Source organism: Salvelinus fontinalis, chromosome 9, assembly GCF_029448725.1.
Source record: "Salvelinus fontinalis isolate EN_2023a chromosome 9, ASM2944872v1, whole genome shotgun sequence".
In the NCBI taxonomy this organism is placed as follows: Eukaryota; Metazoa; Chordata; class Actinopteri; order Salmoniformes; family Salmonidae; genus Salvelinus; species Salvelinus fontinalis.
In genome coordinates, this window is record NC_074673.1 from 49,390,319 (window position 1) to 49,407,482 (window position 17,164).

A 17,164-nucleotide genomic window follows, 5' to 3' on the forward strand; every position below is an offset into this window, starting at 1 on the left:
AAGGGTTAGGCGTAGCTACAACGATACAGTTGTCAACAACTGTTGTCCCCGACGCGAAAGCAATGACCACGGACCAATGGCGAGCATCAATGGGTGTAACTTGATATTAAGAAATGCCGATATCAGAAAACGCCCCCTAATTGCAGTCTGTAATTACATCCTTCTCAACTAATGTGCTAACTAGGTTTAAAAAAAATCACACCTGGGTTCAAATACTATTTGAAATAATTTCAAATACTTTAGCTGGGATAGTTTGAGCTTGCCTGGTGCAATGGAACCAATAGAATAGTCTTCCCATCTGGGACTCCAGGCAGGCTTAGGCAATCGCTAAAAGTATTAGAACATTTGTAAATACTATTTCAACCCAGATCTGTTAAACATAAATAGAAGGGAGTATGTCAATCACAGGAGGTTGGTGGCACCTTAATTGGGGAGGACGGGCTCATGGTAATGGCTGGAGCGGAATGGGTAGAATGGTATCAAGTATATTCAATTTGTATCATTCCGTCCGTTATTATGAGCCATCCTCCTCAGCAGCCTCCACTGAATTGTCAATGGGTAATATAAAAATCCTGATAAAATGGTAATAATTTCATAACATAATGGCATATGGTGACCACGCTGTTCTGTGTCAAAGGCCCAGCTATGTTGACTGACTAAAAATCACAGTCTCTATCTGTCATGTCTCTATTTGAAAGTCCCAAAATAAGATTTAAAGTTACAAAAATTATACTTAGCCAAATTCCAATAAACTGGTAACAGTCCTGCATAGTCAAAATCATGTTTTTCTTTAAATTGGATAATATTTGGATGAAACCAGATCAAAGTAGGATGACCAAAGTTTGAAAAATGACTATTTCTGGTACATTGATAAAGTTTGATCATAAAGTTACTGGTCCCCTCCCCCTGTTAAAAACTTGATTTCAGGAGGCGGGATTATAGGGACATCACATAAAACCTCTCATTTTAGTTCACAAATGGTAACGTCTTATTCTCATACATAATTTAAACAAGTACCGTCTTGTAACCAGAAGGCGTGTTGTAGGGGAAAACCTAGTTAACCCTGCATTTAACCCAACCCCTCTGAATCAAAGAGGTGCAGGGGGCTGACACATCCATGTCTTCAGCACCCGGGGAAAAGTGGGTTAACTGGGGAAGAGGACAGATTTTTACCTTGTCAGCTCAGGGATTCCATACAGCAACTTTTCAGTTACTGGCTCAACGCTCTAACCACGAGGCTACCTGCCGCACTGTGTTTACAGCAGGGTGCGGTTTACATAGCTAGGTAGCTAGTCTACTGGTTCCAAAAATGTACCTCAAAATATCAGCAATTAGAATTACAGATTTTTCCTATTAATTTAAGGCAAGGATACTTATAGGTCTCCCCTTTCATCTGTGTCTGGTGAGTTACTGTTTAGCTTGGTCTTCAGCCAGCATGGAACAAACGAGGGGGAAGGGTCGCTCAAAACTCAGATACAGTTATGTCAACACATGAAGAGATGCCAAATGGAAGTATAAAAGTTCTTGATATCATTGATAGTCATTGTTTATGAATATTGTCTGGCAGTCTATATACTACCCAGACCTCATCCTGTCCAATTCTTACTGAAAAAGTCCAAGATTAAACATAGCTGACAATTCCATTTGGGCAAGCTAGCTACTTTAAACAGACAACATTTTGTCTATATTGATGCTTTTATAATAACCAAACAATTGCATAAAACAACACAAATCATTTGTGAAACCATGATGTGATGTGGATTTTGCATACAATTTCAATGTGCTTGAGATGACCTCACTGTGTCCATGTGGCTTGTTGACATAGGTGTTTCAAAGAACTGTCAGTCAAAGTGAGCTCCCTGCACACTCAGCTATTAGCTCCCCTCCCACTCAGCCTGTCTTTTCAGACTTCCTGATAGTTAGACATGAGAGAAAATGTACATTTTCTCAAATTCATAGAATTTGTATTGGGAAAAATGTTATGGGGGATGTTTTGGTCACTCAAACGGCTATTTTACATAGAAATCAGGATGACTGTGCGGGACCTTTAAACCATATTAATAATCAATCAATGCAGATTATGTAAATGCATGCCGTCTCCAAAAACGTATTGTGATTGTCTCCAAGAGCTTGTTGTTTTTTAAAAGCAAAGATGGATGGTGGATTGATGGGGGTCAAGGTTTTTTCACAAAACACACAGGAACATGAGGATGGCTGAGAAGCGCATTTACATTACTGTACGTAGTCACAGAGGAAGATAGATGGCAGTAGAACACTTCTCAAAATCTCCCTTGCAAGCTACCTTCCCTCATGCTTTACTGTCAGATAGCTACATAACACAAATTAGCACCACAATTCCACTGGCTCCTAACCCAAAACTTCTGAGAACTGCCAAACAAAAAGGCTGCATTTACACAGGCAGCCCAATTCTAATATTTTTTTTTCCATTAATTGGTTCTTTGACTGGTATTTGATTGGTTGAGATCTTTTCACATCAGATCTTTTTTTTTTTTAGAGCTGATCTGATTGGTCAAAATACCAATTGTTGAAAAAAATATCAGAATTGGGCTGCCTGTGTAAACGCAGCCTAATTGACCCCTTCTCTCCACTTGCGTTTTCAGTAACCATGTTTAGATTTGGTCAGGCAAACAAATGTCTTGCCACTCTCCAAAAAGCATAACTTAAAATATTCATAACACCACTGAATGAAACCGCTGAAGCAAAGGGAAAAAATGTATATGACTTTAGGTGTATGGATATTTTAATGTTTGACCATGTTGCCTAGCTTCACATAAACGTGATACATGACCAAGTAGCTATTGACACATTAAACTGCAGTACTGCTAATCATACAAATCATACAAAGCCTTTATACTCTAATTCATATCATACACAGAAAATTGGCCAGTGTTACCTAGTGTTGATTTTTCAGTGTAACATTTCTCGTGTTAATTCAGGTGTTAAATTAACACCCATCATTATCATATTTCCCATCATTCAGGTAGCTATATTTTTTAGGATTTAATTAATTTTCAGTTTTTGCATGTACATGGTTTAATGATAAATCATATGCTATACACGATAAATAACATACATTTTTCTAAACTAATGCAATTTTCTAAACTAATGCAATCAATTCTGATAGTAATTCTAAATGCAGGTTGCAGGTAAATGTCTAGCTGTTGGATAGCTTAACTCTAGCTGGATTCTGATTGAAATTGCACATCACTTTGCAAGCCAAAATAATGTTGCTTGGCGGCCTGATGTAGCCTGTGAACAAGGAGTGTCAGGCCACTGTACTAGGGTAAAACTAGGCCTCAAAATAATGCCATATGAGATATGTAATGTACAGTGCATTCCGAAAGTATTCACATCCCTTGACTTTTTCCACATTTTCTTACATTACAGCCTGATTCTAAAATGTATGAAATATTTTTTCCCCTCATCAATCTACACACAATACCCCATAATGACAAAGTGAAACAAGTTTTATAAAAACCCGACAGAAATGCCTTATGGACATAAGTATTCAGACCCTTTGCTATGAGACTCGAAATTGAGCTCAGGTGCATCCTGTTTCCATTGATCATCCTTGAGATGTTTCTACAACTTGACTGGAGTCCACCTGTGGAGAAGGGTACCAAAAAAGTCTGTGGATCCAATAGGACTCTTCCTAGAGCTGGCCACCTGGCCAAACTGAGTAATCGGGGAAGAAGGACATTGGTCAGGGAGGTGACCAAGATCCCAATGGTGACTCTAACAGAGCTCCAGAGTTCCTCTGTGGAGATAGGAGAACCTTCCAGAAGGACAATCATCTCTGCAGGACTCCACCAATCAGGCCTTTATGTTAGAGTGGCCAGACAGAAGCCACTCCTCAGTAAAAGGCACATTACAACACCACTTGGAGTTTGCCAAAATGCACCTAAAGGACTCACACCATGAGAAACAAGATTATCTGGCCTGATGAAACCAAGATTGATCTCTTAACCTGTATGCCAAGCGTCATGTCTGGAGGAAACCTGGCACCATCCCTACGGTGAAGCATGGTGGTGGCAGCAGCATCATGCTGTGTGGTGATGTTTTTCAGCGGCAGGGACTGGGAGATTAGTCAGGATCAAGGGAAAGATGAACGGAGCAAAGTATAGAGATCCTTGATGAAAACCTGCTCTAGAGTGCTGAAGACCTCAGACAACGACCCAAAGCACACAGCCAAGACAATGCAGGAATGGCTTCGGGACAATACTCTGAATGTCCTTGAGTGGCCCAGCCAGAGCCCGGACTTGAATCCAATCGAACATCTCTGGAGAGACCTGAAAATAGCTGTGCCAACCTTGTAGCGTCATACCCAAGAAGACTCAAGGCTGTACTCGCTGCCAAAGGTGCTTCAACAAAGTAAAGGGTTTGAATAATTATGTAAATGTAATATTTCCATTTATTTTTAATACATTTGCAAAAATGTCTAAAATGTCTGTTTTTGCTTTGTCATTATGGGGTATTGTGTGTAGATTGGGGGGAAACAATTGAAACAATTTCAGAATAAAGCTGTAATTTAAAACATTTTGGAAAAAGTTAAGGGGTCTGAATACTTTCAAAGTATAAAAATAAATGGAAATAAATACAAGCATTACGTACTTGTATTTAAATTGCACTTCTCTCGATATGTACACAAACTCAAGTTCAAGTACAGTATCAATGAGCACAAAATACAGAATCTAAGGCCTTGATAACCAAACATTGTATATCTTTGTAGTCCCAAATACAGTATTTCTGGTACAATGCATCTCACCACCATTGATTTAGTTTTGAACTGATATTGGTGGTATATGTTGAATTTGTCAGTCAATAGCATTTATATAGGTCCTCTTTTCCTGTTAGGCTCTAGTCCCAGCCCAAGTCCCAGGGTAAGAGAGGCCACTCTTTTACAGTAGTTGACATTAACAGGCTGACTACTACGCTCTCATCACGTGCGCTGCAAAATAAATTTAGACATCTGTTACTCAATTATTGCACCCACTGCTCGCGCGCATCAGTCGAGCGTCTGCGTTGCCAAGGGCTAAAATAGAAGTCAGTTCTATTTCTGACACAGATCGCACTGCAAGTCCTACCTCTCCCATCTCATTGGTTTATAGAAGCAGGTACCCACGTGCCATCTCATTGGTTATACCCATGTGGGTGACTGAAAGATGAACAAAGTCAGTGGCGGTAATGCACCTAATTTATGAAAGTTGCCAATCGCAATATAAAGTCAAGAGAAGAACAAGCCTGGAAGGAGGAGAGATGACTAGAAACGATTTGGTTGACCGTCTGTGTTGATTAATTGGTGGAGTAGAGGACCTTGTGCATTTCAGGTAAAATAACACGATGTTTATATCCCAGGACAAATTAGCTAGCAACAGCAAGCTAGCTAAAAAGGACAAATTAGCTAGCTAGCCATAAATGTTTAATGCTTTTCGACCTGTCCCCAAATTAATATAATTGTTTCAGAGTTTGTTTTGAAATTTTAACCTGCATGTCATGATCGCGTTTGGTGTGGGGGGGACAAAATATTTATGCACGATGGCGCACAGCCAGTTTGGGTTCCGTGTAATTCCAATTGGAATCCAGCTAGTGGGAATATCCAGCATTTGGAATTTTTATTCACCTGCAACCTGAATTAAGAATGACAGCTGGGTTGGGAAGATAAACATATGAAACAAGGAACAACCATTTCAGTAACAGGTGCAATAAGACCAAGTAACAGATTGGATTAGAAAAATGTATGTTATTTATATTAGAGAAGCATAAGATTAAGTAATGTACATGCAAAAACATAGCTATTGAAACAAACAATTAAAAATCAACCTGCAATAGAGCATACTAGGAAATATGACAATGAGCGTGGTTTTGGTTTAACTCTGGTTATTAAAACCAACACTTGGTGTTTTACACCAATGAATGTTAAATTAACTCCGTAAGTGTTAAATTATGACCTGAATTAACACTAGAAATGTTGGACTGAAAAAATCCAGATACTTCTTATCGCTTCCCTCTGCCGCTGCTTTCTTTCATTCACAGTGGCATGAAATTCATTTCCTGCTCCATTGGCTTTGTCCATCCTTTCCCCTACACAGGAAGGGAATGCTCAGGAATAGCACCTCAGTAGATTCTCAGCCAGCCAGACACATAAAAAAAGTACCTGGCATTCACTAGATTGACACTCCTCTTCTCTGCCTTACTCAAGTTTGTCTGAGCAGGGTGGCCTGTAGATGGAGTCCTTAGCGGCTCTCCCTGCTTGGAGAGTTAGCAAAGCATAGAGCTGTGGGAGAGACCATGGAGACCTGCGGCGGCGGCGACCGTAACCCTGCGAGCTGATCTTATCCTCCGGGGCTCTGTTGACCTTTAACCTGTTGTTGAGGATGTGCAGCCGATGGACCAGGTTTTGCAGGGTGCATGTTCCCAGAGAACAGCCAGGTCTTTTCACTGAGGTCACAATGGATCTTTTGGACCTGAAAGAGATGAGACAAGAAATCAGAGATTTACGAAGATTTCTAAAGATTAACTGAAATGTAAATGGGCTTGACCAAAAAAAGTGAAATGTGACATTTATAGCAGTAAAACCAAAACAAGCGACAGTGACCATTATTTAAATATAATATAATTACCTGGAATTAAATACAGAGGAGTCTGTCTCCTGTCTCTGCCCTGGTCCACTGAGAATCCCTGAGTCTAAGGCAGAGCTGCTGTGGAGAGCTGCTCTCATGCGACTCGGTAGCCAGCCTCTAAATCTATCAAACGAGAAGGCATGGTTAATGCAGAACTAACCCAGTTCTCCCAAGACATATCAAAGACAGAGCACACACCCTATCCAATAATCCTGTACACTCTATTGAATTAGATGGTGGCCACTGGTCTTTGGTCAAGCAGCTTACCCCTTTTTCAAGTTGGAGTTGAGGCCAACTTTGGTGCCTTTCACCAGAGGTAAAATTGTGACTAGAACACACAAGCAGATGGTGGTTTGAAGCACCACTTTCATATTGGCTAGAACCTGTGAATAACAATGGAATGAATTAGCATGATTTTCAGAACAGTACAATTCTCACCTTTCCCCACGAGTAGTTGAGACAATCTCCTGGCTCCAAAAGCATACCTGGATTATACCATGCTTACATAAGAGGGTCCAAAAGGCAGGTTCCCTCCAGCCCCTGGTCATTCCTTTATTTCAGGGTTACATTTTGCCTAATGTAATAGCTGGACAAAAACTGTATTGGCTAGAATTCCTCTGTGTTCAGGAATACCATACATTCTAAATGGATGAGACTGGGCTATTTCCTTCAGTAAGAACAATATAGTAAGAAAGTTGCACCCCTGTATATACACACACAAAACTGCTTATCTTGGACAACAAAGACAGCACCCCTGTCTATACATTCCTGCCTTGACTTAAGAAAAAAATATGTTTTACCTAATACAAGTCAGAAACAAAAGATACATTCACAAGTTCAAATGACAGAGGTGACTTACCTCAGTCTCAAAACAATTTTACTTCACCGGGAGGTTGTGAGGAAAAAGAGTAATATGTATCCCAATGGCTCCCAGTTGCATACAATCGATCTATCCAGTTGGCTAGGTGTCTTTTTCAAGGCTATAGAGTTACCTATTAGTCTGAGTGTACACAGCCAAGTGAGAGGCTTTATAGGGGGGATGGGAGGGACTTATACCTGAGTGACAGTCAATGTGGGAGGGGCTTGTGTATGTGAAAGCTTTTCCCATCTCATTCTCCAGCAGACAGCGGGATAAACCATTGCCAGGCTCGTGAGGCCCATGTAATGTAGCACAGCTATACACTGAGTGCACAAAACATTAGGGACAACTGCTCTTTCCGCGACAGACTGACCAGGTGAAAGCTATGACCCCTTATTGATGTCACTTGTTGAATCCACTTTAATCAGTGTAGAGGTTAAAGAAAGATTTTTAAGCAGGTTAAAGAAGGATTTTTAAGCCTTGAGACAATTGAGACATGGATTGTGTATGTGTGCCATTCAGAGGGTGAATGGGCAAGAAAAAACATTGAAGTTCCTTTGAACGGGGTATGGTAGTAGGTGCCAGGCGCACCAGTTTGTGTCAAGAACTGCAATGCTGCTAAGTTTATCACGTCAACAGTTTCCTGTGTGTATCAAGAATGGTCCACCACCAAAAGGACATCCAGGCAACTTGACACAACTGTGGGGTGCATTGGAGTCAACAAGGGCCAGCATCCCTGTGGAATGCTTTCGACACCTTGTAGAGTCCTTGCCCCGACTAATTGAGACTGTTCTGAGCGCAAAAGAGAGAGGGGGGGAGTGATGAGTGATGAGAGTGACATTCATATTGACAGCCAAATGAGTAACAGTGTTGATGTGTGCCACTCGTTGTTCTCAGTTTTCTAAAACATTTTGTTACTGGTAACCTGTGCTGTGTCTAGACTTGACAGGTAGCCTACCCCTTTCCTGCAGTCAAATCACCCAATCGCTCTGTAGTGCCTCATTGGTGAAATGTTATAAATGTTTTTCATAATTAATAAACATTGTTTTTAAAAACCTGCTGAAAATCTGGTGTTTCTAAGTCAAATGGTTTTGTTATATTTCAGTCTTCTGTGAGGTATATGAAGTGTATTATTGGGATGCAAACTCAAAATGTAACACATTTCAACTCTATATCTGAGATGGTACAGGTGTCAATTTTTAAAAAAAGACCATAACCATGTGTGTGAAGTGTATACTCTTGTTTCAAAGTAGATTTGTTTAAGACCTCCAAGAAACACTCTGTGTGACCCTGATTTACAGTAGTACCCTGGAGGAAATTAGGGTTAAGTGCCTTTTCACCTTGTCGGCAAGGGTATACAAACCAGCGGTTTTTCGGTTACTGGCCCAAAGCTCTAACTGCTAGGCTACCTTCTGCCCAAGCATCAGCTGTAACTCATTGCTGATCAGACTCCACACTTGTCCCCACTCTCCTTAATCACCACTGCCACCCTACTTAAACCTGAACAAACTAACATTCCTCCTCTTTGTTCTGCAGTGCATGTCACGTTGCACAATGCTGCGGTGCTAGCCTTATCAAGTTTTACATCTCTCCTCCTATATAGTATCTCTAAGGTTCTTCCAAGGATCTCCTGAGGGGATTGCCATCACCACGGTAGCCTAACTACCACAGCCTGTGTCTACCTGTAACTCCAAGCCAAACTCTAGAGTCCACTCCCAGGAGCCTTCATCCGCGAGCCTTCATCCGCAGACCTTCGTTTCATCCGGTCCATTCCCATCCCGAATCCTCATTCTCAATGTATTGTCCTTAAAGTCGTGAAATATCAGGAAAGGCCATTTGTGCCTGACATTGGTCAGTTCCGGTGTTATAAGACTGATGGTTTCTCAACACAGACATGTTTACATCGCAGGTTAGGATAATTAATGTGGCAGGTTAGGAGAATGAGGTTAAGCTTAGGGAAAGGGTTAAGTTTAGCTACAATACTACAGTTGTCAACAACAGCCATGGACCAATTGGAGAATCAATCAAGAAATGCAGGTATCAGAAATGCCCCTAATTGCAGTCTGCAATTACACACTTCTCGATATCCCCACTCTGGCTGGATTCCAATAGGAATTACACATCACTTTGCAAGCCATCATAATGTGACTTGCATGCCTGAAAACAATGAGTTTCAGACCACTGTATTAGGGTACAACTAGGCCCTCAAAATAAGGCTTTATTAACTACTAATTTCACTTTGTGACAGCCACGGGACAACTTTTTATTTATTGCAACAACCATGTCCCTGTCCATAACACACACTATCATGGGTGGTAACTACAATTCTAATAAAAAGCATGAGCTGGCGCACACCCAGAGAAAATGATTTAGTGTAGAGGTGCTGACCAACGGCGAATAAACTGTAAGCTAGAAAAATAAAGTGAGTCGCACACTCTATATACAGTGGGGCAAAAAAGTATTTAGTCAGCCACCAATTGTGCAAGTTCTCCCACTTAAAAAGATGAGAGAGGCCTGTAATTTTCATCATAGTGGAGTTTGGAGGGTGACTGTTTGAGGTTGTGGACAGGTGTCTTTTATACTGATAACAAGTTCAAACAGGTGCCATTAATACAGGTAACGAGTGGAGGACAGAGGAGCCTCTTAAAGAAGAAGTTACAGGTCTGTGAGAGCCATTTTTTTTTCTCATTTTGTCTGTCATAGTTGAAGTGTACCTATGATGAAATTACAGGCCTCTCTCATCTTTTTAAGTGGGAGAACTTGCACAATTGGTGGCTGACTAAATACTTTTTTGCCCCACTGTAGATAAACTCCCAGTAATTTATTTTGGAAAAACACACATTTTTTGGTATCACAAGGCGTTCTTCAGGGTTACTGGTAACTACAATTCAACAGAAAGGCATGGCACTCTGGGAAATTTCCAGATAAGGCTTTACAACTAAGCAGTGTGTTAATTTAACACTGAGAAGTGTGGACCTATATAGAAACTAAACATGACGGTGTTCTCCTTAGCAATCTCACTGGAATAAAGACCTCCATTTCTGTTATTATTGAAATAGATTGTGATTATACCGCACGTATCAAAATATGACAACTTAATGTTAGATCCCTCACTTCCAAGGCAGTCATAGTCAATTAACTAATCACTGATCATAAACTTGTTGTGATTGGCCTGACTGAAACATGGCTTAAGCCTGCTGAATTTACTGTGTTAAATGGGGCCTCTACTCCTGGTTATACTAGTGACCATATCCCCTGTGCATCCCGCAAATGCAGGTGTTGCTAACATTTCTGACCAAAAAACGGACTGCATTTTCATATTTTGAGGTTCTAGTCATGAAATCTATGCAACCTACTCAATCACTTTTTATAGCTACTGTTTCAGGCCTCCTGGGCCAAATAGTGTTCCTCACTAAGTTCCCTGAATTCCTATCGGACCTCAAAGTCACAGGAGATCTCATGACAGACCCACTACAAAAGGCTTTGGGAGCCATCATCAACTCAGTGGGTTTTGTCCAACATGTCTCGGGACCTACGCATTGCCACAATCATATCCTGGATCTATACTGAACAAAAATATAAACACAACGGTTGTGAGGCCGGTTGGACGTACTGACAAATTCTCTAAAACGACTTTGGAGGCAGCTGTCAGCCTGCAAATTGCATGCTCCCTCAAAACTTGAGACGTCTGTGGCAATGTGTGGTGTGACAAAACTGCACATTTTAAAGTGTCTTTTATTGCACCTGTTCAATGATTTCTCAAATGAAAAATGCTCTCAAACAGGGATGTAAACAAATTTGTGCACAACATTTGAGAAACATTTTATTTTTGTGCATATGGATAAAAAAATAGTATTTTTTATGTCAGCTCATGAAACATGAGAGGAACATGAGAGTTTATATTTTTGTTCATTGTAGTTTTGTCCCGTGGAATAGATATTGTGGATCTACAGTTATTGTCTTTCCTCATGATCCTGGACTATGGGACCACCATCTTATTTCATTTGCAATCGCAAAATAAATGATTTGCTTAGATCCCAACCAAAAATTACCAAAGCCGCGCTATAAATTGTTGGACGACCCAAAGATTCCTTGATGCCCTTCCAGACACCCTCCGCCTAGCCAAGGATGTAGGCGTACCAAAATCAGTAAACCATCTAACCAAGGATCTAAACATACCTACACGTACGCTATGGTCACAGGACCGTGGAATGGTCTGCTGATCCACGCACAGCAAAATCAATGATGTACATTTAACTCTCAAAGTGTAACATTTTCAGTGCACATATGAGTCCGAACGAACTGGAGTTAAAATAACACCTTTGAAAGTGTCAAAGATTGAACTCTACAGTGTTCCTCATTTAACTCAGAAAGTGTAAAACTTACACTATTTTCAGGGAACATATGAGTCCCACTGAACTGGTGTTAAAATAACACTTTTGAAAGTGTTAAAGATTTAACTCTGTTGCAGTCTTCCCCATTCAACTCTTAGTGTTCAAATTAACTTGATTATGGCGTTTGTCACGATTGTCGTCGGGAGGAGAGGAGGACCAAGGTGCAGCGTGGTAAGTGTTCATATTTTTAATAAAACAACTGAATACTGAACAAAACAACAAAAACGACAAACGAACAGTCCTGTAAGGTGACGAAAAAACACTAAAACAGAAAATAATCACCCACAACTCAAAATGGGAAAACAGGCTACCTAAGTATGGCTCTCAATCAGAGACAACGATAGACAGCTGCCTCTGATTGAGAACCATACCAGGCCAAACACATAGAAATAGAAAACCTAGACCTACAACATAGAATACCCACCCACATCACACCCTGACCAAACTAAAAATAGAAACATACAAAGCAATCTACGGTCAGGGCGTGACAGTACCCCCTCACCCCAAAGGTGCGGACTCCGGCCGCAAAACCTGAACCAATAGGGGAGGGTCTGGGTGTGCATTTCACCGCGGTGGCGGCTCTGGTGCGGGACGTAGACCCCACTCCACCTTAGTCCTGGCCCACTTATGTGGCGCCTCTGGAGTGGCGACCCTCGCCGCCGACCCCGGACTGGGAACCCTTACAGCGGGCCCCGAATAGGCGGGAGGCTCTGGCAGCGCCGGACAGGCGGGAGGCTCTGGCAGCGCCTCCGGACTGACGTTCGGCTCTGGCAGCGCTTCCGGACTGACGGGCGTTCTGAGCCCTCTCCTGTACTCCCTGTTCACCCACGACTGCGTGGCCATGCACGCCTCCAACTCAATCATCAACTTTGCGGACGACACTACAGTGGTAGGCTTGATTACCAACAACAACGAGACGGCCTACAGGGAGGAGGTGAGGGCCATCGGAGTGTGGTGTCAGGAAAATAACCTCACACTCAACGTCAACAAAACAAAGGAGATGATTGTGGACTTCAGGAAACAGCAGAGGGAGCACCCCCCTATCCACATCGGACAGGACAGTAGTGGAGAGGGTCACAGGAAGGCCATAAAGATCATCAAGGACAACAACCACCCGAGCCACTGCCTGTTCACCCCGCTATCATCCAGAAGGCGAGATCAGTACAGGTGCATCAAAGCAGGGACCGAGAGACTGAAAAACAGCTTCTATCTCAAGGCCATCATACTGTTAAACAGCCACCACTAACATTGAGTGGCTGCTGCCAACATACTGACTCAACTCCAGCCACTTTAATAATGGAAATTGATGGAAATTGATGTAAAAATATATCACTAGCCACTTTAAACAATGCTACTTAATATAATGTTTACATACCCTACATTACTCATCTCATATGTATATGTATATACTGTACTCTATATAATCTACTGCATCTTTATGTAATACATGTATCACTAGCCACTTTAAACTATGCCACTTTGTTTACATACCCTACATTACTCATCTCATATGTATATACTGTACTCGATACCATCTACTGCATCTTGCCTAAGCCGTTCTGTACCATCACTCATTCATATATCTTTATGTACATATTCTTCATCCCTTTACACTTGTGTGTATAAGGTAGCTGTTGTGAAATTGTTAGGTTAGATTACTCGTTGGTTATTACTGCACGGTCGGAACTAGAAGCACAAGCATTTCGCTACACTCGCATTAACATCTGCTAACCATGTGTATGTGACAAATAACATTTAATTTGATTTGATTTGAACTGAAGTGTGTCTTCCGCATTTAACCCAACCCCTCTGAATCAAAGCTGCGGGGGGCTACCTTAATCAACATCCACGTCTTCGGCGCCCGGGGAACAGTGGGTTAACTGCTTTGCTCAGGGGCAGAACGACAGATGGGACATGGTTATTGAACTCTTTCCTTTTAAAGGCCTATGGCTTTTACCAAGTGAGCACTTAGGCGAATGCTATAATTAAAATTAAACACCATGAAAATACAAACATCAAAAGGCCTTACTTTGATAGCCTAGTTTTGTCCTGTGGTAAATTCAGTTGATTGGACATGATTTGGAAAGGCACACACCTGTCTATATAAGGTCCCACAGTTGACAGGGCATGTCAGTGCAAAAAACAAGGCATGAGGTCAAAGGAATTGTCCGTAGAGCTCCGAGACAGGATTGTGTCGAGGCACAGATCTGGGGAAAAAAATCTGAAGCATTGAAGGTACTCAAGAACACAGTGTCCTCCATCATTCATCATTCTCCTAGAGCTGGCCACCTGGCCAAACTGAACAATGGGGGGAGAAGGGCCTTGGTTAGGGAGGTGACCAAGAACCCGATGGTCATTCTGACAGTGCTCTAAAGTTCGTCTGTGGAGATGGGAGAACCTTCCAGGACGAAAACCATCTATGCAGCACTCCACTAATCAGGCCTTTATGGTAGAGTGGCCAGACGGAAGCCACTCCTCAGTAAAAGGCACATGACAGCCCACGTGGAGTTTGCCAAAAGGCACCTAAACACTCTCAGGATTTTATGATGTGATGAAACCAAGATTGAACTCTTTGGCCTGAATGCCAAGCGTCACGTCTGGAGGAAACCTGGCACCATCCCTAGGGTGAAGCATGGTGGTGGCTGCATGTTACCGGATTTTTGTGTTTAATGACTAAAATATGTATACATTTGACTTAGAATTATAACTCATAAATGTTGAATGTTATGTGTTCCTTGTTAAAAAGAATGGGTTTATCTTCAGACAGGCTAGAATGATGTCTCTACCCAGGGAGGGGAAAGACCTTGGGTTGGTTGTAGATAGTTTAACAGGTGGCAGACAGTAATGAGAACTCGAACTGTATTGCCATTGTATCCGAGAGGAGGTTGGACATTAAAACCTATGACATCATCTTTATTATATAACCTGATGTAAAATGTGTTATGATCAGTACTCTCGAGAATAAACGCTATTGATTGATTGATTTTAAGACTGGTTTCTGTCCATTTAATGCTGATAATTATCTTACAAATTCTTATTTATGGGCAGAGTGTTTTAATTGAATTGGTTGATAAACAGGAATTAAAATTCCTTAAACACTGCATCATGCTGTGGAGATGTTTTTCAGCGGCAGAAACTGGGAGACTAGTCAGGATGGAGGCAAAGATGAACGGAGCAAATTACAAAGAGATCCTTGATGAAGACCTGCTCCAGAGCGCTCAGGACCTCAGACTGGCGTGAAGGTTCACCTTCCAACTGGACAACGACCCTAAGCACACAGCCAAGACAACGCAGGAGTTGTTTTGAGACAAGTTCTTGAATGTCCTTGAGTGACCCAGCCTGTGCCCGGACTTGAACCCAATCGAACATCTCTGGAGAGAATTGAAAATAGCTGTGCCGCAATGCTCCCCATCCAACCTGACAGAGCTTGAGAGGATCAGCAGAGAAGAATGGGAGAAACTCCCCACATACAGTTGTGCCAAGCTTGTAGCATCATACCCAAGAAGACTCGATGCTGTAATCGCTGCCAAAGGTGCTTCAACAAAGTATTGAGTAAAGTGTCTGAATACTTATGTAAATGTGATATTTCAACAACAAAAAATTATCAAACATTTCTAAGAATCTGTTTTTGCTTTGTCTTGATGGGGTATTGTGTGTAGATTGATGAGGGGGGGGGGGACTATTTTATCAATTTTAGAATAAGGTTGTAACGTAACAAAATGTGGAAAAAGTCAAGAGGTCTGAATACTTTCCGAAGGCACTGTATACAGTGGTGGAACTAGAGTTTTCTACATGGGGTGGCCAGGGGGTGGTCGAGGCTACTTCAGGGGGTCCATAGACCATGACATAAAATGTGTGTGTAACCCTAACCTGGCATCTAAGGAGCATGAATTAATCCTATGATTGCTGATTAGAGGTCGAAGTGATAATTCACTGAACCCGGAGTTCTTCAATGTGGCAGATAATGTGGTCCAAAAGGGTTACTTTACTAGAATTCTTTAACATACTATGAATAGTCAGTGTCTCTGCCTCGGAACTGCAGCTCAATTTCTTTCTTTCTTTCTCAGGCACGCACGCCCACGCACACGCACACACACACACACACACACGGGTCACTCTGTTTTCATGAATATATAATCTGGTGTTGAGCATCCAAAATATTTTCTGAAAATGAAGCTCAAGCACAAAGGAGATAAGAGAGCATTTGTGTGTTACATAAATTGCATAGTTTATTTACAAAAAAAATGTATTTACAAAAAAACACTGCAATTTGACATATCAGGTATCAAGCAGAAATCGACTTGAAAAATAGAAATAATTTTGATGCCCATCAATATTACAAATTTACAGAATTATATTTATGCTCATATATATTATGTTTTGGAATTGGCCTAATCAAGACCAAATTAAATCTGTGTGGCATGATACCCTTTGGATTTATAATTTTAGAATGTCAGTGTACTAGTTAGTACACAGTGCAGGTTTTAATCACGACCAGAGGGAGCGCCTAAGTGCCAAATGATCCTAGGTCGATTTAAAACAGCATAATTCTGCGGTTCTGGTGAGAACTGGCAAAATGTTTCACAAACTCATCCATGTTGAAGGAGCGTGCCCACCTTGACTCAACACTGAGAATTCCGAGGTGACTTAACTTGTCATCAACCATTGTTGTCCTACGGTGGGTTTTAATCCGTTTTAAAGCTGAGAAGCTTCTCTCGCAAGAAGCACTGCTGACTGGTGTAACAACAGAATTCTTACAAAGTCGAAATAGCTCATGGAAGACCTCTTTATAAGGTTCTAGAAACACAACAAAGTCAAGGAGAGTATGCGGTCTGTTCCTTCCACTTTCCTATCTAGAAGCCGCTTGGTTTGATGAACCTCATGTTTGAGGTCCTCTAAATCTGACTCAAAGGTCTGAGCAAATGCCAACAGAGGCTCTTCGTTCAAGAATGTTGTACACTTTTTGTTGAGAGACTGGACCCTTTGCATTATCTCGCAATTCTTCTTTGAAAAACACCTCTGCAGCTCAGCTGTGAGACTGTCAAGCACCTGATAAAAGATAGCTCTTTGGAAGCTATCCCCATCACTTTGGTCACTATTTTTCTATCCTACAGTGCTCATCATCAATGAGTCGTGAAATCTTAAGCTTGTTTTAGGCTGTCTTTTACACACTGTTTGTACACTTATTTTGCAGTGCTCTGCAATCTCTTCAACCTCTTTCCATAGTTCTCCAAAGTAACCCCCACTCTGTAGTCCTGTAATGTGTCTGT

At 41.5% G+C, this 17,164-nt stretch overlaps 1 pseudogene; it reads right to left on the reverse strand.

The window, feature by feature from the left end:
- Positions 1-2,536: 2,536 nt before the first annotated feature.
- Positions 2,537-7,626, reverse strand: LOC129862773 (pro-adrenomedullin-like; annotated as a pseudogene).
- Between the last annotated feature and the right edge of the window lie 9,538 nt (positions 7,627-17,164).